This window comes from Triticum dicoccoides, chromosome 5A (genome assembly GCF_002162155.2).
Source record: "Triticum dicoccoides isolate Atlit2015 ecotype Zavitan chromosome 5A, WEW_v2.0, whole genome shotgun sequence".
Classification (NCBI taxonomy): Eukaryota; Viridiplantae; Streptophyta; class Magnoliopsida; order Poales; family Poaceae; genus Triticum; species Triticum dicoccoides.
In genome coordinates, this window is record NC_041388.1 from 363268451 (window position 1) to 363291783 (window position 23333).

Below are 23333 nucleotides of genomic sequence, written 5' to 3' on the forward strand. Positions count from 1 at the left end.
CAACCTATTAACTAAAATAATTAGTGTTAACTAAACTAATTCTAATTAGATAGGGGCATGGCCCACACGTCAGTGACTCAGGGGAGGTCAACCTGGGCCCACACGAGGTCAAGTAGGGTCAAACTCGCAGGTGTTTAGCCACCAGCGAGGCCAGATGCGGCGGAGCAGCGCGGGATTCACCTATAAGGCGCCGTTTGGCGCGCGGAGCACAGCTACAGGACGCGGACGCTCGTCCGCATCCAACCAGGGTGGTGGCGCGGCCGGGGAGTGGCCGGAGTAGCCCCAGCGACGAGCTTGGCGGTGGCCGAAGCTCGGGTGCAGGTGGGGATGAGGCTGTGGTGCGCAAATGAGCGCGACGAGGTGCTACCGGGGCTCTACACGATGCGGGGAGCGCGTTGGGCGCATGCCCGGGACCAAATGGTCACCAGAGCATTGCCGGCGACGAGCGCGGGCGGTGGCGCATGCGGGTGAGCATGGTGCAGTCGCTACGGAGTGCAAAAGAGGAAACGAAGAGGATGGGGAGATGGCTGAGCTCACGGGGGTCACGATGAGGCAGTCAGCGAGGTCGGGGGTGAGCTGATGCGGCGGGGACGGCGAAGGGGATCTCCGGTGGCCGGAGTTGGGGAGGACGAGGTCGGGGCGATTCCAGAGCGGGCGAGCGCTTGGGGCTCGGCTTGCTCGACGTAGTCGATGACAGCGGAGCTCGTGGACACGACGGCGCGGTGCAAGGATGACGAAGGGCGCGACTACAGCGACGGTGCAGCGGCAGAGGCGTCGGCCATGGTGGGAGAGGGCGAGGGAGAGGCGTTGGTGGTGAATGGAGGGGTCTGCGGGGACGGGGCGACGACATGGAGGTCGTCCGTGGCGTCGAGGCGGTGACCAGGTGAAGCAGAGGAGCAGGGAGGTGGCGTGGCGAGCTCGGGCGCGCGCGCCGTGTCCCTCCTCTGCCTACTGGCAGAGGTAGGCGATGACTGGCACGGGCCAGCATAGTGCTAGGCCGGCCAGTGGGCTGCCAGGTGAGCTACGCCAGGTTAGTTCCTTTCCCTCTCTTTTTCTGTTTTTTATTTATTCTATTATTTCTGTAACTTCAGGGCTTTATTAGAAATGCGAGGGCATTTCCAAAAACCATAAAACTAGTCATGGCTACTGCTTAGAATATATCCAACAGTAAACATATTAGTTTATGATTATTTGAGCATTTAAAATATTTTATAGCATTTAAATTCCCAAATGCAAATACTATATGAATTAGTCCAATGACCTTAAGATGTTCTAGAAAAATGTGCACCATTTTTGTCAAAGGTTTTAACCAAAAACAAAAAGGTGGGCTTTTTAGAAGGGCATTTCAGGTTCATTGAAAAAGTTTTTAGTAAACCCTAGTTGTTCCAGGGGGGTGCTGGGGGTTCTGTCATCCCCATTTCAGTTTTCTAGGAAATTAAACATGATGCAACACTCTAATGCATGAACTAGCGAGGGTGTGAAACCCCGAGTGTCCAGGTATGTGCAATATCCTGACGTGGCCACATGCCAAGAACGTCAGTATCCTTCTCGGTTGTATTGAGTATCCGGAGGATGTGAACAACAAGAGACAGTAAAAAAGGTTTAAGTAGGGTCATAATCTGAAAAGAAACCTTTGAGCGGGTCCCTGCTGCACGTCTGCGCCTGTATCTCCGTTGTGCCATGTCCTGGATGGGTGTAGCACGATTGTCATCTGTAAAAGAGAAGAACTTAGGTGAAAGTTGTCATGCCAGAAAATTGGTTATTATCAATAAACCATTAAAATTCAAGATAAGTCAAACTGAGCTGAACTAGCCCCGATTACACGTGGGCAGCCCCTTGTACCGTCTATGAGGGTTTAACCCTCAAACCAATCTCATGTATATGTAGTGATGCAGCGGACTCGTCTAACCATGTCCGTGGCCTTGACGACCTGTCATTTTTCCTGGTTGGTGAGGCCGTCTAGTGCTCGGTTGTTAAAGCCACCGCACATTCTTCCGCGCGTAGAGAACGCTCAATATTTCCAATAACTGTGATGGTGCCACGTGGACTGGGCATCTTAAGCTTGAGAGAATGCGGTACTGCATTAAAACGAGCGAAAGCCGCTCTTTCGAGTAGTGCTTGATAGCCACTTCGGAATGGAGCAATGTAGAAAGTTAACTTTTCGCTTCGGAACTTGTCGGGAGAACCGAATACAACCTCTAATAATAGAGAGCCCGTACAGCGGGCCTCTGGGCCTGGTATTACTCCCTTGAAGGTAGTATTACTGTGGCTTATTTTTGTCGGGTCTATCCCCATTTTGCGGACTGTGTCCTGATATATCAGATTTAGACCACTGCCGCCGTCCATAAGGACTCGTGTGAGATGGTATCCGTTTATTCTTGGGTCTAACACCAAGGCTGCCAATCCTTCATGCCGGATGCTTGTCGCGTGATCCCCGCGATCAAAAGTGATCGGTAGGCCAACCAGGGGTTGAACTTTGGGGTGACGGGCTCTATGGCGCGTATGTCTTGGAGTGCATGTTTGCTTCTCCTCGTCTTCGTTTGGTGTCTCCCCCCTTGTGTTCGGCATTTAGATTACCGACCTGCTTGAAGACCTAGCATTCTCTGTTGGTGTGATTTGCAGGTTTATCGGGGGTGCCATGAATCTTACATAGTTTGTCAAGAATCCTATGTAGGCCAGACGGTCCATCTCTGCTGCCTTTGAAAGGATTTTTCCGCTGACCTGGTCGAGAGCCCTTGAATCCGGCGTTTACCGCCGTATTGTCTGGGCTATCTTATTTATTTCGACACTTGTTTTTATTGCGTTGTGGTTCTCCATTGCCATCCCTGACTTCGGATGTGTTTGGGTTGCTGGTGCTATTGCGGGCTAACCAGCTATCTTCGCCCATGCAAAAGCGGGTCATGAGGCTTGTCAGGGCTTCCATTCTTCTCGTTTTTTCTTGACTGAGTTGTGTGGCGAGCCATTTGTCTTGGACGCTGTGTTTGAAAGCTGCTAAGGCTTCAGCGTCCGGACAGTCGACTATTTGGTTCTTCTTAGTGAGAAACATGTTCCAAAGCTGTCGGGCTGACTCTCCGGGCTGTTGAATTATATGACTTAAATCATCTGCATCTGGAGGTCGGACATAGGTCCCTTGAAAATTAGCCCGAAAAGCGTCCTCGAGCTCCTCCCAACTTCCAATTGAGTTTTTGGGGAGGCTTTTGAGCTAGTGCCGAGCTGGTCCTTTAAGCTTGAGGGGCAAGTATTTGATGGCATGGAGATCGTCTCCACGAGCCATATGGATATGGAGGATAAATTCCTCAATCCAGACCCCAAGGTCTGTGGTCCCATCATACGCCTCTATGTTCACTGGTTTGAATCCTTCTGGGAATTCATGGTGCAGCACCTCATCGGTGAAACATAGGGGGTGTGCGGCACCCCTGTATTTGGATGCATCATGGCGTTCAGACGGTTGTAGTATTCGGTTTTGATTTTGTGCCGGAGCATGCTTCCTGGATCCATAAATGGATCTAGTCATACTGGATTTTTGTCGCAATTCCTCATGTAGATCGTGTGTTGACTTATGTGCGAGCTTGTTAGCCGCTCTATCACAGTCGCAAGGTGGTTGATCCGGTCGGTTAGCCGTATTATTTTTCGGCTGTGTGGGCTCTAAGGCCTCATCGTCGAATTCAGGTAATAGCTTGCGCTTTGGATAGCTCTTTGTGTGGTAACTTCCACCAGACATTTCTTCATTGTCGAGCACTTTGTTCCACCTGCTATTGAGCGTATTTTGTGCGGCTTTAAGCCTTTGATTCTGCTTCTTCAAACTCCTCGCTGTGGAAATAAGCCTTCTGCGGAGGTTCTCTTGCTCCAAGTGCGTTTCCGGGATGATGTGTGCATCTTCGTCCGGACTGTTTTCCTCCCCAGAGGGGGTTTGATGAGGTTTATCCTCGGCGTCGCCGTGTTCGGACGTCGGATCCGTACTATGTTCGCTGTTTGCAGCTTCATCGTGCTCTGCCGCCGGGGCAATGTGGTCGTCGTTTCCTCTGGAGTCGATTGGAGTGTTATTTTCTCTTGCGTTGTTATCGCTTTTTTTGCCGAGGCAGGATTTGGAGCGGCGCCTACGCCGACGCTTTGTTTGTTTCTTGGAGGGGTCATCCTCCGCTGTCTCCTCCCGTTCCTCGTCGTCGTTTTATTTGGGTGTATCCACCATGTATATGTCATGTGATGATGTGGCTGTCCAGTGCCCTATGGGCACTAGTTCCTGTTCCTCTCATGCATCGTCGTCCATGCCGTCGATGTCTGCGGAGGCGAAATCGAGCATGTCGGTTAAATCGTCGACAGTGGCTACTAAGTGGGTGGTGGGTGGGCAGCGAATTTCTTCGTCGTCTGCATCCCATTCTAGACGGACGTAGTTCGGCCAAGGTTCTCCTGACAAGGAGAGAGACCTTAATGAATTTAGCACATCACCGAAAGGCGAGTGTTGAAAGATATCACGGAGGTGAACTCCATGATCGGCGCCCAATTGGATTCGATAGGCACGGATGCAGGCGGCTCAGAGTCTATGGCCGGAGATGAATCCCATAATCCGACGACACGGCTCTCGTAAGGGGTGAAGTCAGTATCCGGTTCTATCGCCACTGAGAATGCGGCCTCCGTGGCGGGGTCTATCCCTTCGTCCTCGGATGGCCCGATTTGCTCCGGATTGAAGGCCGAAGTAGTTGCAGATGCGATCTCCCGGACATTGTCCGACGGCGGAGTTACGTCATGCTCGTCCTGATTGTGCGGAACACCTGACATAGGCTCGAATCTGTTGAAGATCAAGTCTCCGCGGATGTCGGCAGTGTAGTTTAGGTTTCCGAACCTGACCTGATGGCCAGGGGCGTAGCTCTCGATCTGCTCGAGATGGCCAAGCGAGTTGGCCCGCAGTGGAAGCCGTCGATTACGAAGATCTGTCCGGGGAGAAAAACCTCTCCCTGGACCGCATCGTTACCGATGATCGAAGGGGCCATCGAGCCTTACGGTGACGACATAGTGGAACTCTCAATGAAAGCACGAATGTCTGTGTCAAAACCGGCGGATGTCGGGTAGGGGGTCCCGAACTGTGTGTCTAAGGCGGATGGTAACAGGAGGCAGGGGACATGATGTTTACCCAGGTTCGGGCCCTCTTGATGTAGGTAATACCCTACGTCCTGCTTGATTGTTCTTGATGATTTGAGTATTACAAGAGTTGATCTACCACGAGCTCGTAGAGGCTAAACCCTAGAAGCTAGCCTAAGGTATGATTGTATGTTGTCCTATGGACTAAACCCTCCGGTTTATATAGACACTGGTGGGGGCTAGGGTTACACAAAGTCGGTTACAAGGGAGGAGATCTACATATCCGTATTGCCAAGCTTGCCTTCCACGCCAAGGAGAGTCCCATCCGGACATGGGATGAAGTCTTCAATCTTGTATCTTCATAGTCCAATAGTCCGGCCAAAGGATATAGTCCGGCTGTCCGGAGACCCCCTAATCCAGGACTCCCTCAACCTCCATCTTGCCGTCCTACTGGTCTTGGTCTTGTTGCACCGATATGGAAACATTTGCATGACGCCTCGGTACTCCGCGCCTGCGCTTGCCCCGTTAGCACCAAAGAGGAAACAAGGACGCTGCGCGCGCTGGCGCCCGCCTGGTCTCGATCGTCATGGCTCATGTCACGAGAACCTCGCGAGGTTTGCCTGGCCTTGAACACTCCGCCCCTCGCGAACTATCCTGGTGAGGCCGCTCCTGAGGAGGTCTTGCATCATCCGCCTTGCAAGGCTTGGCCCCTCGCGAGGGTCTTGAATACCTTGTTGATGAAGATGGGCCATACAGGCCTGCTACCAAAGCCACGCCATGGGCCGCATGCAGGCAAGTTTGTGGACCCCCAATCCCAAAACGCCGACAGTAGCCCCCGGGCCCAAGGCGCGCTCGGGCTTGGCTTCGAGGCGAAGCCAAAGGTCAAGTGCGGAGCGCCGCGGGCCCCAATAGCCTATGGCCTTGGTCAACGCGTGGCGGTTGATTGAACGTGGGCGTCTCCGCTTCCCCACGCTACCTCAGCAACTGCCCGACTTGACAAGTCCCTGCGATATGCAAGGAAAACCATCATTACCTGTGATCGTGGGGGGTGCTGGTTAGCCTTCTCCTGGTATTAATGGGAGGTGGGCAGAGCTCCCGTCGCCCATCTTTCCTCTGGCTCTCCCGCTTCTTCTCCTTCCTTGCTCCTCTCCTGCTACCAATGGCGTCGTCGAGGAGGTTCACTGCCGCGGAGAAGGGGAAGGCCCCTCGCGAGGGGCCCAACTCTCCAGTGCCCAAGCGTGGACGCGGCCATCCACACAAGCGCACCGCAACCCCCGCCGCAGCCCCATGCAACCGTGGTGGTGCCGCTTCGCGGGGCAGGGGTCGCTCCGGTTGTGGCGGTCCCGTTGATGAAGGGAGACGTGCCGTGGTCGCGCGGCCTCCCCAGCCGCGCTTCCATTCGGCGGAGATGCTATTGGAGTTCGTCATCTGGTCGGAGAACCCGGCCGGCAACTGGCTTCAGCTCCCGCGCTTCTTCGCCGATGAGCTACCGGCCTCAGGTCCAAGCGGGCTTTGGCTATAGGCAGACGGCTGCTGCAGCAGGGCTTCCTGGGTCGCGGTCGGGGTCTCTGCCGCGAGAAATATAGCTCTGGCGCGTGGTTGACAAACTTTCGCCCGCGCGTGCGGCCTGGGCAAGCGGTGCACCCTCCACTTCAAGTACGGCGGTGACGCGACCCTCTATGTGCGGGTGTTTGGGGAAGAATGTCGCCGCGCCGAGTGCTTCCCCGAGGTGAACGATGGCGAGGAGGTGCTCGGCCTTGGCGATGGCCGTGACGAGAATGAGGGCGAACCCGCCCTTGGTGCCGACCACGTCTCATCCGGCTATGGCAGTTCTTCCACCAGCGATAGCTCTAGCAGTGGCGGCTACGACCAGCAGCCACGCCGCCGTGCCCGCTTCGGAGGCAGTGGCGGGTCATGATACGTCTCCAACGTATCTATAATTTTTGATTGTTCCATGCTATTATATTATCAACCTTGGATGTTTTATATGAATTTATATGCTATTTTATATGATTTTTGGGACTAACCTATTAACCCAGAGCCCAGTGCCAGTTTCTGTTTTCCCCTTATTTTTGTGTTTCGCAGAAAAGGAATATCAAATGGAGTCCAAACGGAATGAAACCTTCGGAAAAGTTATTTTTGGAAAGAAAGCAATACAGGAGACTTGGAGTGCATGTTAGGGGATCAACGAGGAAGCCACGAGGCAGGGGGGCGCGACCACCCCCCTGGGCACACCCTCCACCCTCGTGGGCCCCTCGTGGCTCCCCTGATGTATTTCTTCCACCTATATATATCCATATACCCTAAAACGATCGGGGAGCACAATAGATCGGGAGTTCCGCCGCCAGAAGCCTCGGTAGCCACCGAAAGCCAATCTAGATCCATTCTGGCACCCTCTCGGAGGGGGGAATCCCTCTTCGGTGGCCATCTTCATCATCCCGGTGCTCTCCATGACAAGGAGGGATTAGTTCTCCCTCGGGGCTGAGGGTATGTACCAGTAGCTATGTGTTTGATCTCTCTCTCTCATGTTCTTGAGGTGGTACGATCTTGATGTATCGCAAGCTTTGCTATTATAGTTGGATTTTATGATGTTTTCTCCCCCTCTACTCCCTTGTAATGGATTGAGTTTCCCCTTTGAAGTTATCTTATCGGATTGAGTCTTTAAAGATTTGAGAACACTTGATGTATGTCTTGCCGTGCGTATCTATGGTGACAATGGGATATCACGTGATTAACTTGATGTATGTTTTGGTGATCAACTTGCGGGTTCCACCCATGAACCTATGCATAGGGGTTGGCACACGTTTTCGTCATGATTCTCCGGTAGGAACTTTGGGGCACTCTTTGAGGTTCTATTTGTTGGTTGAATAGATGAATCTGAGATTGTGTGATGCATATCGTATAATCATACCCATGGATACTTGAGGTGACATTGGAGTATCTAGGTGACATTAGGGTTTTGGTTGATTTGTGTCTTAAGGTGTTATTCTAGTACGAACTCTTGGGCTGTTTGTGACACTTATAGGAATAGCCCAACGGATTGATTGGAAAGAATAACTTTGAGGTGGTTTCGTACCCTACCATAATCTCTTCGTTTGTTCTCCGCTATTAGTGACTTTGGAGTGACTGTTTGTTGCATGTTGAGGGATAGTTATGTGATCCAATTATGTTATTATTGTTGAGAGGACTTGCACTAGTGAAAGTATGAACCCTCGGCCTTGTTACCTAGCATTGCAATACCATTTGTGCTCACTTTTATCATTCGTTACCTTGCTGTTTTTATATTTTCAGATTACAAAAACCTTTATCTACTATCCATATACCACTTGTATTACCATCTCTTCGACGAACTAGTGCACCTATACAATTTACCATTGTATTGGGTGTGTTGGGGACACAAGAGACTCTTTGTTATTTGGTTGCAGGGTTGCCTGAGAGAGACCATCTTCATCCTACGCCTCCTATGGATTGATAAACCTTAGGTCATCCACTTGAGGGAAATTTGCTACTGTCCTACAAACCTCTGCACTTGGAGGCCCAACAACGTCTACAAGAAGAAGGTTGTGTAGTAGACATCAAGCTCTTTTCTGGCGCCATTGCCGGGGAGGTTAGCGCTTGAAGATATATCTTCAGATCTTGCAATCGAATCTTTTTGTTTCTTGTTTTAGCACTAGTTTAGTTTATAAAAGAAAATTAAAAAAAATGGAATTAAGTTTGCCTCATACGCTTCATCTTTTTATTATCTTTCGTGAGTATGATGGAAAGGAAAATTGTGCTCAAATGCTAGAAGAAGAATGCATTAAAATGTTTGGCACTAAATCTTTGAATAATGAGCATGATTGCAATGTTGTTAGTACAAACTCCTTGAATATCCATAGTACTAATGATGATTGCACTAGTTATGATGAAAATGTCTCCTATAAACATGTCAATTTTTGTGGAGTGCATTGGGTTTGCAAGTACACACCAAATAGGGAAGATAGATATTGCAAGAGGCATAAGCACTTAGAAACTAAATTGTTGCAAGAAAGGCTAGATGTTTCTGCTGAAGATTTAAATTTTCTTGGCCGTACTTGTGGACTTTGCAATTGACAGGGTCATTTAGCTATCCGATGCAAATTGTTTCATGATCTAATCGTGTCCAAAAATTGTGATGAGTTGATTTCCCTTTCACATTATAATGAACTTAGTTTTCTTATGGGCTATGAAGAAATGAAACATATAACTAAGCATCTTCCAAAATTTGCCCGTTATAAACTTTTTGATTTTGATCTAGAGGAAATTTATATGTATTGTGCGGTGAATTGCATTGAAAATCCTTATATTGCCAATTACATAAAGAAAAGAAAACAAATAGAAGATGAAGAGAATACTAATGAAAGGGAAGAGACTTCCCAATACCCTCCTATTATTTCTTATGATGAATCAGGTAACGAGGAGGAGCCTCATATTCAACCAATCTCATTAATAAGGAGCTCCAAAAAGAGGATTGAGCCCACACATGATGTGGTGAAGGAGAAGAAAAGAAAAACGAAGAGAGGTAAAAAGATATCTCTCCCAAATAATGCTGCTCCTATTACTGTTATGCCTCATGAAAATATAATTGTGGAAGATAATGATACTTCTTATGATCTTGAAAATCTTTTTGGCACTTGCTTGGAAGAATATGATAATTGCTATACTATTGGTGCTATCCATACTATTAATGATGAGAGTGATTGTGCTTATGGTATGAAAAGGCCCAAGCTTGGGGATGCTATGTTTGATGAAGCAGATGTTTTTGAGAATATATTTGCTGCAATTAATGTTTGTCCCAAGCTTGGGGATGCTATGTTTAATGAAGATGATAGTTTTATTCTCCCAAGTTTTGACATGCAAATTTATAATGATGATAGCATGCCTCCTACTTATGATGATTATTGTGATGATACTTATTCTATAAAAAGTAATGATTATATTTATAAAACTTGTCATGATTATAGTTACCCCTTTTCTGAACATTACTCTTTTAATGTGGAAACAATTTATAGTATTCGAGTTTCTTATGATACTCCCACTATTCCGAATGAGAAGAATTTTGCTTATGTGGAGAGTAATAAAATTTCTATGCTTGTAGATCATGAAAAGAATGCTTTATGTGGTAGTTATATTCTTGAATTCATTCATGATGCTACTGAAAATTATTATGAGGGAGGAATATATTCCTGTAGGAATTGCAATAATACCAAGTTTCCTCTCTATGTGCTTAAAGTTTTGAAGTTATACTTGTTTTACCTTCCTATGCAAGTTGATTATTGTTCCTACAAGTTGTTTGCTCACAAAATCCCCATGAATAGGAAGTGGGTTAGACTTAAATGTGCTAGTCATATTTTTCATGATGCTCTCTTTATGTTACAATTCTTATCTTTTATGTGAGCATCATTGAAATCATCATGCCTAGCTACGGGTGTTAAATGATAGCGCTTGTTGGGAGGCAACCCAACTTTGTTTTTGTTCCTTACTTTTTGTTCCTGTTTAGTAATAAATATTTAATCTAGCCTATGTTATTATTGAGTTTTTATGTTTTAATTAGTGTTTGTGCCAAGTAGAACCTTTGGAAAGACTTGGGGAAAGTCTTTTCGATCATACTGTAAAAAACAGAAACTTTAGCCTCACGAGAATTGCTGCCAGTTTTTGTTGGAGAATGATATTGAGTTAATTATTTTTGCAGATGATTAATAGACAAATTACTCACGTCCAGAAATTTATTTGAGAATTTTATGAGTTCCATAAGTATACGTTTGATCCATATTAATACAGACTGCTCTGTTTTTGACAGATTCTGTTTTTCGTGTGTCGTTTGCTTATTTTGATGAATCTATGGCTAGTAAAATAGTTTATAAACAATATAGAAGTAGGAATACAGTATGTTTAACACCAATATAAATAAAAAATGAGTTCATTACAGTACCTTGAAGTGGTGGTTTGTTTTCTTTTGCTAACGGAGCTCACAAGTTTTCTGTTAAGTTTTGTGTTGTGAAGTTTTCATGTTTTGGGTAAAGATTCGATGGCTATGGAATAAGGAGTGGAAAGTGCTGAAGCTTGGGGATGCCCAAGGCACCCCAAGGTAATATTCAAGGACAACCAAAATCCTAAGCTTGGGGATGCCCCGGAAGGCATCCCCTCTTTCGTCTTCGTTCATCGGTAACTTTACTTGGAGCTATATTTTTATTCACCACATGATATGTGTTTTGCTTGGAGCGTCAATTTATTTTCTTTTGTTTTGCTTACTGTTTGAATAAAATACCAAGATCTGAAATTCTTAAATGTTAGAGAGTCTTCACATAGTTGCATAATTATTCGACTACTCATTGATCTTCATTTATATCTTTCGGAGTAGTTTGTCATTTGCTCTAGTGCTTCACTTATATCCTTTTAGAGCACGGTGGTGGTTTTATTTTATAGAAATAATTGATCTCTCATGCTTCACTTATATTATTTTGAGAGTCTTTAGAACAGCATGGTAGTTTTCTTTGGTTATGAAACTAGTCCTAATATGATGGGCATCCTAGAGGGATATAACAAAAACTTTCATATAAAGTGCATTGAATACTAAGAGAAGTTTGATACTCGATGATTGTTTTGAGATATGAAGATGGTGATATTAGAGTCATGCTAGTTGAGTAGTTGTGAATTTGAGAAATACTTGTGTTAAAGTTTGTGATTCCCGTAGCATGCACGTATGGTGAACCGTTATGTGATGAAGTCGGAGCATGATTTATTTATTGATAGTCTTCCTTATGAGTGGCGGTCGGGGACGAGCGATGGTCTTTTCCTACAAATCTATCCCCCTAGGAGTATGCTCGTAATACTTTGTTTCGATAATTAATAATTTTTTGCAATAAGTATGTGAGTTCTTTATAACTAATGTTGAGTCCATGGATTATACGCACTCTCACGCTTCCACCATTGCCAGCCTCTCTAGTACCGTGCAACTTTCGCCGGCACCTTAAACCCATCATATACCTTCCTCAAAAAAAGCCACCATATCTACCTATTAAGGCATTTCCATAGCCATTCCGAGATATATTGCCATGCAACTTTCCACCGTTCTGTTTATTATGACACGCTCCATCATTGTCATATTGCTATGCATGATCATGTAGTTGACATTGTATTTGTGGCAAAGCCACCGTTCATAATTCTTTCATACATGTCACTCATGAGTCATTGCACATCCTGGTACACTGCCGGAGGCATTCATATAGAGTCATATTTTGTTCTAAGAATCGAGTTGTAAGTAAATAAAAGTGTGATGATCATCATTATTAGAGCATTGTCCCAGTGAGGAAAGGATGTTGGAGACTATGATTCCCCCACAAGTCGGGATGAGACTCCGGACGAAAAAAAAAGAGGCCAAAGAAGCCCAAATTAAAAAGAGGCCATAAAAAAAGTGAAGGCCCAAATAAAAAAAATAAAAAAATGATAGAAAAAGAGAGAAGGGGCAATGCTACTATCCTTTTACCACACTTGTGCTTCAAAGTAGCACCATGATCATCATGATAGAGAGTCTCATATGTTTTCACTTTCATATACGAGTGGGAATCTTTCATTATAGAACTTGGCTTGTATATTCCAATGATGGGCTTCCTCAAAATGCCCTAGGTCTTCGTGAGCAAGCAAGTTGGATGCACACCCACTAGTTTCTTTTGTTGAGCTTTCATACACTTATAGCTATAGTGCATCCGTTGCATGGCAATCCCTACTCACTCACATTGATATCTATTGATGGGCATCTCCATAGCCCGTTGATACGCCTAGTTGATGTGAGACTATCTTCTCCGTTTTGTCTTCTCCACAACCACCATTCTATTCCACCTATAGTGCTATATCCATGGCTCACGCTCATGTATTGGGTGACGATTGAAAAAGTTAGAGAACACCAAAAGTATGAAACAATTGCTTGGCTTGCCAACGGGGTTGTGCATGATTTAAATATTTTGTGTGGTGAAGATGGAGCATAGCCAGACTATATGATTTTGTAGGGATAGCTTTCTTTGTCCATGTTATTTTGAGAAGACATGATTGCTTAGTTAGTATGCTTGAAGTATTATTATTTTTATGTCAATATTAAACTTTTGTCTTGAATCTTATGGATCTGAATATTCTTGCCACAATAGAGAATTACATAGAGGAATATGTTAGGTAGCATTCCACATAAAAAATTCTATTTTTATCATTTACCAAATCGAGGACGAGCAGGAATTAAGCTTGGGGATGCTGATACGTCTCCAATGTATCTATAATTTTTGATTGTTCGATGCTATTATATTATCAACCTTGGATGTTTTATATGCATTTATATGCTATTTTATATGATTTTTGGGACTAACCTATTAACCCAGAGCCTAGTGCCAGTTTTTGTTTTCCCCTTGTTTCAGTGTTTCACAGAAAAGGAATATCAAACAGAGTCCAAACGGAATGAAACCTTCGGAAAAGTTATTTTTGGAAAGAAAGAAATACATGAGACTTGGAGTGCACGTCAGGGGATCAACGAGGAAGCCATGAGGCAGGGGGGGCGCCCACCCCCTGGGCGCGCCCTCCACCCTCGTGGGCCCCTCGTGGCTCCCCTGATGTATTTCTTCCGCCTATATATATCCATATACCCTAAAACGATCGGGGAGCACAATAGATCGGGAGTTCCGCCGCCAGAAGCATCCGTAGCCACCGAAAGACAATCTAGACCCGTTCTGGCACCCTGCCGGAGGGGGGAATCCCTCTCTGGTAGCCATCTTCATCATCCCGGTGCTCTCCATGATGAGGAGGGAGTAGTTCTCCCTCGGGGCTGAGGGTATGTGCCAGTAGCTATGTGTTTAATCTCTCTCTCTCTCTCTCTCTCTCTCTCTCTCGTGTTCTTGAGGTGGTATGATCTTGATGTATCGCGAGCTTTGCTATTATAGTTGGATCTTATGATGTTTTCTCCCCCCTCTACTCTCTTGTAATGGATTGAGTTTCCCCTTTGAAGTTATCTTATCGGATTGAGTCTTTAAAGATTTGAGAACACTTGATGTATGTCTTGCCATGCGTATCTGTGGTGACAATGGGATATCATGTGATTAACTTGATGTATGTTTTGGTGATCAACTTGCGGGTTCCGCCCATGAACCTATGCATAGGGGTTGGCACACGTTTTCATCGTGATTCTTTGGTAGGAACTTTGGGGCACTCTTTGAGGTTCAATGTGTTGGTTGAATAGATGAATCTGAGATTGTGTGATGCATATCGTATAATCATACCCACGGATACTTGAGGTGACATTGGAGTATCTAGGTGACATTAGGGTTTTGGTTGATTTGTGTCTTAAGGTGTTATTCTAGTACTAACTCTAGGGCTGGTTGTGACACCTATAGGAATAGCCCAACGGATTGATTGGAAAGAATAGCTTTGAGGTGGTTTCGTACCCTACCATAATCTCTTCGTTTTTTCTCCGCTATTAGTTACTTTAGAGTGACTCTTTGTTGCATGTTGAGGGATAGTTATGTGATCCAATTATGTTATTATTGTTGAGACGACTTGCACTAGTGAAAGTATGAACCCTAGGCCTTGTTTCCTAGCATTGCAATACCATTTGTGCTCACTTTTATCATTAGTTACCTTCCTGTTTTTATATTTTCAGATTACAAAAACCTTTATATACTATCCATATACCACTTGTATTACCATCTCTTCGCCGAAGTAGTGCACCTATACAATTTACCATTGTATTGGGTGTGTTGGGGACACAAGAGACTCTTTGTTATTTGGTTGCAGGGTTGCTTGAGAGAGACCATCTTCATCCTATGCCTCCTACGGATTGATAAACCTTAGGTCATCCACCTGAGGGAAATTTGCTACTGTCCTACAAACCTCTGCACTTCGAGGCCCAACAACGTCTACAAGAAGAAGGTTATGTAGTAGACATTAGGTTGCCTCGTCGCCGCGCCTCCGTGAAGCACGAGGAGGGGTCCGACTGAGCTCAGGAAGGCGCTGGGGCCTGCCCCCGTGGACCGCTGTAGGCGCCGCTTCTATTTTGTTCTTCTTTCCCTTCCTGCATCAGAAAGAAACCAGAATGGGCCCCGGAGGGGCGTGTATTGAACCATGATCTCAATTGTTATGTTATGTTTTCCGTTCCTGTGCTGTCTCGCAACATCGTCATTTTATGTAGGGATAACTTAGCTCGACTTATTTTGAGTGGCCTCCTCCTCACGAGGCGCTTGCTTCCTAGTACCCGTCGAGGCCTCATTGACCTGATATGCGCTTAGGAACTGCAAAAAATTCGTCAAGAGGTTTATCATTCACCCGGGCCTGGTCATAGGCGCCGCTGGCCTTGACTCGGTGCTTTGCATCGCGATACCCATGGGGCACGGATTAGGAGAGGTGCGCCAGCTTGTGGGCTCGAATGAGGGTGCCTCGCGAAAAGACAGAAGGAGGAACCTCACGAAGGTACCTGCCCAGCCCCCTCGCGAGGGACGCGAGGGAGAGTACATGTCGACCAATGAGGCGAAGGCAGAAACAGATGCAGAAAGCGATAAAATGGGACCTACAATAGACACCAAAAAGCAAATTTCAATCAAAAGAGGGGTGAGCCAACTTCGGAAAGCAAATGAAAAGCCGCGTCCGGCACCTAGTCTAGTCTTCGACGTCTTCTCACCAGCGCGGAGCGAAGTGCTGCCACTCTGCGTGGGAGGGAGCCCCCGAGGCCCAAGGGCGGCTCTCCTGAGGCTCCAGGGCGTGTACATCCCCACTCATTATTATGTGAGAGTGTCACAGGCGACGATTCTTCACAGGCACGGGGCCTTGCTTCATAGGCACTGCGTCTTTCTTCACAGGCACCAGGCCTTCTTCACAGGCGCTGGGCCTTTCTTCACAGGCACTGGGCCTTTCTTCATGGGTAGAACTTTTAGAGGTGTTGGATGTTCTAGGCGTTCTGGACGGGTACCCCGTCCTGCGTCTCCAGGCACGCGGTCCCAGGCCTAGAGACGTGGACGACCTTGAACGGGCCCTCCCACATGGGTGGGAGCTTATGCATCCCCTCCCTGGAGAGCACCTGCCTCAGGATGAGGTCACCCACCTCAAGAGTCCTGGAGCGGATGCTGCGACAGTGGTACCATCGCAACGCCTGCTGGTATCTTGCTGCCCGTAGTGCAGCTTCGCGGCGACGTTCATCCCCCAGCACGAGGTCCATCCCTGGCGTGGTGTCCTACAGCATCTCATCAAACGCTAGGACCCATGCGAAGCGATGCTTGACCTTGTGAGGGAGGACTGCTTCTGCTCCATAGATGAGGAAGAACGGGGTTTCGCCCGTTGGCTTGGTGGCGGTGGTGCGTACCGACCACATCACGGACTGGAGCTCATTGTGCCAGCCCCTGCCGCAGGCTTTGAGCTTCTTCTTGAAGGTCCTGGTCTTGAGGACCCTCAGGACCTCCGCGTTCGTGCGTTCGGCCTGGCCATTGCTCCTAGGGTGTGCTACTGAGGTGTAGCAGATCTGCATTCGAAGGTTAGCACACTATGACTTGAAGAGATTACTAGTGAACTGCGAGCCGTTATCTGTGATGATGCGGTTGGGGACCCCAAAACGGCTCACGAGGCCCTTGATGAACTTGACCGTAGAGCCAGCTGGGATGGCGCGGACGGCTTCAACCTCCGGCCACTTAGTGAACTTGTCGATGGTGACATAGAGGTATCGATAGCCCCCAGGTGCCTGAGGAAACATGCCTAGAATATCCAGCCCCCAGACTGTGAACGGCCATGAGAGTGGAATGGTCTGGAGGCCCTGAGCTGGCTGATGGATCTGCTTCGCATGGAATTGGCAAGCCTCGCAGGACTTCACCAGCTTAGCCACGTCATTGAGCGCCATAGGCCAGTAGAACCCACTTCGGAATGCCTTGCCGACGAGGGTTTGCGACAACGAGTTGTGCCCACAGTACCCGCCATGTATGTCAGCTATCAGCTCTTTCCCCTGTTCCCTGGAGATACAATGTAGTGAAACGTCATTTGGTCGCTTCTTGTATAACTCATCGTCCTGGATGCATTATGCTGTGGCATGACAGGCCACGCGCTCCGCGTCCTCCTCCTTCTCTGGCAACGCCCCTTGCATCAGGTATTCCATGAATTCCTTGGTGCAACATCCCTCCTGGGGCTCGAGCGCTAGGAGTAGGCGCGCTCCCGAGGTCGGGCCACATGCCGGGGCTCCTGTGGCAGGCGGCTGCGGGAGTTCCTCTCAAGGTTGAGCTATTCCTGAAAGCGGTGGCGTTGCTGATGGCTTGAAGAGCCACTCCTCGAAGACGCCAGGCTCCTGGGGCTATCGCTAGGATGCTCTGCTGGCGATGTCGTCAGCTTCCATGTTGGTGCCACGGGGCACGTGCTGCAACTCCAGGCCTAGATTGCTTCTCCAACTTGCGCACCTCCACGAGGTATGCTTCCATGTGCTCGTCCTTCGGCTCGTATAGCATGTTGGAGAAGTTGACGAGGAGCTATGAGTCACCCCTGATAGTGAGATGCTTCACCCCCAGCGCCGCCGCCGCCTTTAGGCCGGCTATGAGGCCTTCGTATTCAGCAATGTTGTTGGAGACCTTCTCGCCCTACTGGAGGCAGAGCTGCACGACGTAGTAGAGCTTGTCCTGAGTGGGCGAGATGAGTACTGCTCCAGCCCCCGCGCCCTGGCGCGTGATGGCACCATTGAAATACATGACCCAGCCGTTGGCGCCTCGCTTCCTGGCGAGAGGGACCGGTCTTCGCCTACTTCAAGCGCCAGGGCGTCTGTCCATCCTGCCACGAAATTAGCGAGCGCAGCTCCCTTGATGACCCTGGTAGTACTGAACTCCAACTGGAATGCTTGCAACTCGATGTTCCATTTAGCAACCCTTCCGGCAGAGTTGGGGCTCCTGAGCACTCTCTCTAATGCGTAAGCTGAGACGACCTTGATGGGGTGGTCCTGGAAGTAGTGCCACAGCTTTCGCGAGGCTACCAGGAGCACGAGTAGGAGCTTCTGAGGCATGGGGTACCATGCGCTTGCATCCCACAACACCGTGTTGACGAAGTATACTGGGTGCTCGACAAGGGTAGGCGTGCTGATGAGGTTTGCGTCTTCCGGAAGCTAGGGTGCCTCTTGAGGTGGTTGAGCTGCCGGCGCTTGATTGCTTGCCGAAGTCTTCGCGAGTTTGGGGGCGTCGTCCTGCCGAGCCCGATCCTCGGCCGCTGCTGTTGCGGCCCTTGTGGCGCCCTTCTAATCTTGCGTCGTCTCTGCTAGAGGCGTGGCATGGCGCGATGCACCCTTGGCTTGGTTTTCTTCCCGAACCGCCACCAGAGCCGCGCTGGCTGAGTACGGGGTGACGGTAAGAGAGATCACTAGGGGCTCGCGAGGTCGTGGTGCCACCATCACTTGAGGGCTGGTCAGGTATCTCTTGAGGTCTTGAAAAGCTTGGTCGGCCTCCGGGGTCCACTCGAACGGGCCCTTCTTTTTCATCAGCTTGAAGAAGGGTAGGGCGTGCTCCCCCAGCTTGGAGATGAAGCGCCCCAACACAGTCACCCGACCAGCCAACTTTTGCATTTCCTTGAGGGTCTACGGTGGACTCATGTCTTCAATGGCCTTGACCTCCTCTGGGTTGGCCTCGATCTCCCTATGGGACACCAGGTGTCGGATTTCGGGTTCAGGCAGACCCTTGAGGTTCGAACACTGGGGTGCGCGCGGAGATTTCGCCTCCTACCTACCTGCACCCTTCCGCCTTGCTAAGATCTGAGCTATGGAAAGAACAACACAAGAGACACAGGGTTTATACTAGTTCGGGCCACCGTTGTGGTGTAATACCCTACTCCAGTGTGTGGTGTGGTGGATTGCCTCTTGGGCTAATGATGATGAACAATACAAGGAAGAACAGCCTCGCGAGTGTCTGTTCTTGGCTGGGGGGATGAACTGCTGGGAGGAGTTCAGTCACCCTTCGCTCTCTCTCTCTCTCTCTCTCTCTTCTTGACTGATGATGCCTCCCCCGCTCTCGTGGGTGGCTGGTCCTATTTATAGAGGACATGGTCCTCTTCCCAAATATCGAGCGGGAAGGGAGCCAACAATGGCGGGCTAATTTGAAAGGGGACAGCTAGTACTAGCCATCTTGACAAAAGTAGTCTTCGCCTGCACAAAGCTCTGGCGGTGACGCCGTCTTGGGCTCCATGATGACCTCCTTCTTGCACTCCTTCTGGTCTTGGTCTTGTTGCACCGAAATGGCAACCTTTGCCAGATGCCTCGGTACTCCGCGGCTGCGCTTGCCCCCTTTGCACCAAAGAGGAAAGGAGGGCACTGCGCGGGCTGGCACCCACCTGGCGCCCTTGGTCGTCATGGCTTGCATCACGGGCACCTCATGAGGTACCCCGCCTTGATCTCTCCGCCTCCTCGTGAGCCAGCCTGACGAGGCCGTGCCCGAGGAAGCTCCGTGTCGTCCGCCCCGCGAGGCTTGGCCTCTCGCGAGGGTCTTGGGTCTGCGTTGATGAAGATGGGCCGTGCTGGGGCCCCCCTTTGAGCCACGCCGCAGGCCGCAGGCAGGCAAGTCTGGGGACCCCCGTTCCCAGAACGCTGACAGTAGCCCCCGGGCCCAAGGCGCGCCCGGGCTTGGCCGTGCAGGGGGCGAAAGGGCAAGAGCGAAGCGCCGCGAGCCCTAACAGTCTGCAATCTTGGGCGCCGCGTGGTGGTTGATTGGACGTGGGCGTCTCCATTTCCCCATGGCGCCTCGGCAACTGAACAGATAGGACAAGTCCCTGCATGCAAAGCGGGTCATAATTACCTTCAAACGTGGGGGCCGTCGGTTGGCCCTCGCCAGCTATAAGTACGGATCGGCGCGCGCCCTTCCAGTTCATCTCCCCTTGCTTCTCCTTCTTCTTCATGGCCCCGTCGAGGAGGTTCTCGGCCGCAGAGAAGGGGAAGGCTCACCAGCGCAATGCCTCGAAACGCCTCCGCGGCGCCGCCCCAACCCCCTGGACACCTCACTCCTCCCCCCCGCTCTCTCCCTCGCTCCCCCGAAGCCATGACCGACGCAGCCGCCGCCGTCTTGCCGCCGCAGCTGTAGCCACCGTTGTCCCCATGCCACCCCACCGTGTCCACGAGCTCCACCACATCTCCCTCGACCTCCTCGACGAGCCATGAGGCCTCGGACGCGCTGCAATGCCGCCACCGCTATCGTTCCCCTCGTCGGCCACCGGAGATCGTCACCGACGATTCGCCGCCTCCCGAGCTTCCCCGAGCCCGCTTCGACGACCGCTGCACTCGCCGTGAGCTCTTCTTTCTTCTGCACCTAGCCACGTCGCTCGAGCTGCCCCCTAACCCCGTTGGCCATCACGGCTGAGAGCTCGGCTCCGCCGGCCATGTCGCCGCCGTGGCCACAGACGCGTAAGCTCGAATCCGAGCGCGTCACCGCACTCACCACATCCCCAGGAACCCAACGCACCAGCCCACATGCCTCGCCGTGCCCCGTAGCCTCGGGTTCATCTTCACCCGAACTCCGGCGACCACCAAGGTCGTCGTCGGCGTCGTTCCCGGCCTCCCCGAGCTCCACTTCCACCACCAAACGACGCGGCTCGCTTCCAGCTCCCCGTAGATGGTCTCGCTCGCCCGTTTGGTCGCCGGAGACGCAAACCCGAGCCCCTCCGCCGCGTCTGTCATCGCCGGCATCAAGCCGCCGGTGAGTTGACCATGTTTGACCCATGTGGGCCCAGGTTGACTCCCCCCTGAGCCTATGATAGGTGGGGCCAGCCTGTTAATTAGGTTAGGATTAGTGCTAACTAATTTTAGTTAGTTTAGGTCACTGACATGCGGGCCCAGGCCCCATTGACAGTTAGTTAGTATTAACTTAATTCTGTTAGTTAGCTGAGACACTGACAGATGGGGCCCACCAGTCAGGTTTGACCTGGGCTGGTGCCTTTGACTCGCTGACATCACAGTGATGCAGTGCTGAAGCAGTTATTTAATTTCTGGATTTATTTTTATATAGGAAATTCCAGAAAATAGCCAGAATTTCTATAAATCATAGAAAATCAACCATAGCTCCAAATCAAACAAATTATATATGAAAAATGATTAGAAAAATTCAATCTTTCCATCTGTAATGGTTTCATGCATGAAAAATCAATTTAACATTGCTATTTATGTGAAACAAGCTAATACACTTATTATGCATAAGAACTTAAGCTTTCATTTGAATCTTTGATTCGAATGGACCCATTTCAACTTGTTTCACATTGCATTAGGCAGGACACATCATTTTGCCATGTCATAGCATGCAACATATTGTTGCATATTGCCATGTGTTGATTATATTCTGTGTTTCTTTCGTGGTAGGTTCTGCCTCCTAGGATATCTCCGAGTATCCAACTGAAGGGCAGTACCCTACTACCACTCCATCAGGCAAGCAGCCCCATTGATCATATCGATACAATCCCATGTTCTCACTTCTGCTCTCACTTACTGCATTAAGACAACAACCCTTATCCTCTGCATGACCTGTCATTGCCATAGTAACTAGATGAAACCCACTAGCATGTGTAGGAGTTGATTGAGCCATGTTTGTGTTTCCTACCTTGCTATGCCTGCTATGCTTAGAGTTGTGTCAGGTCTAGTTCATCTGGGTGATGGGCTAGAGTGAAATGATTATGTCGGTAATGTGAGGGATGTGTTGAACATGATTTGGTCAAGGTATCGATGAGAGGCCATGTAGGAGTACATGGTGGGTTGTTTCATTGAGGCCGTCCCTAAGAACTGAGATCTGTATGTGTGATTTAAGAATCAGCTACTACCATACATTGGGCCCAAAACCAATGGACCCTCTCGGCTTCTTAATCAACCTAGTACTCTGTCTAGGAGTTGCAATTAGTTTATGGTGTTTGTAGGTTATGTGTTGGTGGCCGTGCATAGCGCCGACCCTAGGGGTGGGCTATGATGCGGTAGATACACCGTGGCACGGTGTATCGAGTCACCTGTTTGGTGTCTCGGGAACCCTGTTCACATTGTTCGGGGCCGTATGTGGAAACCTCGGCCGAACTCCCTGTGGATGGAACCTGGATAGGTGATAAACCTGGACTAGAGACTTGAGTGTTTAGGTAGGCCGTGGCCGACACCCTCGTTGGGCTTCCGCTTGAAGGTTGCCGAGTACATGTCGTGTAAACAACGGTAAGTGGTGAGAGCGTGTATGAAGAAGTACACCCCTGCAGGGTTAACATCATCTATTCGAATAGCCGTGTCCGCGGTAAAGGACTACTTGGTTGCCTATACAGTTCATAGACAAGTTAATGGTTACTACTAAAAGACTCAAGATAAGTGTGAGTACCGAGGATGGCCCTCTCATAGATGACGAGGGAGGATCCCCGGTGGAGTATTGTGTTGGTGATTAGTGGACTCGTGTGCGAAAACTATTTTACTAGTGGTGTCTTGTAGGATAGCTTAGCTAAGAGTCAAAGCTGGCTTGCTGCAATAACTCCACCACCTTCTTGAGAATGAGCATGTATAGTAGGTTCTGATGTAAGACTTGTTGAGCACCTTTGTACTCATGTTTGCTTTAATTACTGTTTTCAGACGACAACATCGCCCCCTCCGATGGGTTTTATGTAGATCTCGACGTCGATGAGTAACTTACCACCCAGGTGGTGATCCTGGCCATGGAGGGCCTTATGTAGATAGACAGGCTTCGAGAAGCCTTCTTTCTTTCTAGTGTCTGTACTCAGACTATTTGCTTCCGCATGTGCTTGTATGCTTGTATGACTTGAGTGCCGGGTCATGTGACCCCTACCTGTATGAACATGTTATGTATGGCTCTCTAGAGCCTTTAAATAAAGTACTTGAGTTGTATAGTTTTGTTGTGATGCCATGTTGTATTTGCACATATCAAGCATATTGTGTGCATGATTGAAATGCTTGGTATGTGTGGGATCTGACAATCTAGTTGTTTATCCTTGGCAGCCTCTCTTATGGGGAAATGTAGTCTAGTGCTCCTTGAGCCATAGTAGTCCGCTACAGCCCGGTTCACCGGAGTCCTGCTAACCCAGCACTACTGCTCAGGACACTTGACTGGCCGGCATGTGTTTCACTTCGTTCCTATGTCTGTCCCTTTGGACAAATGTCACGCGGTGACTTCCGGAGTCCCGCCTAGCCTGCTACAGCCCGGGTTCCCCGGAGTCCTGTTAGCCCAGTGCTACAGCCCGGATTCACTCGCTGATGACCGACATGCTCGATGTGATTCATGTATGCCTGTCCCCATAGGTCC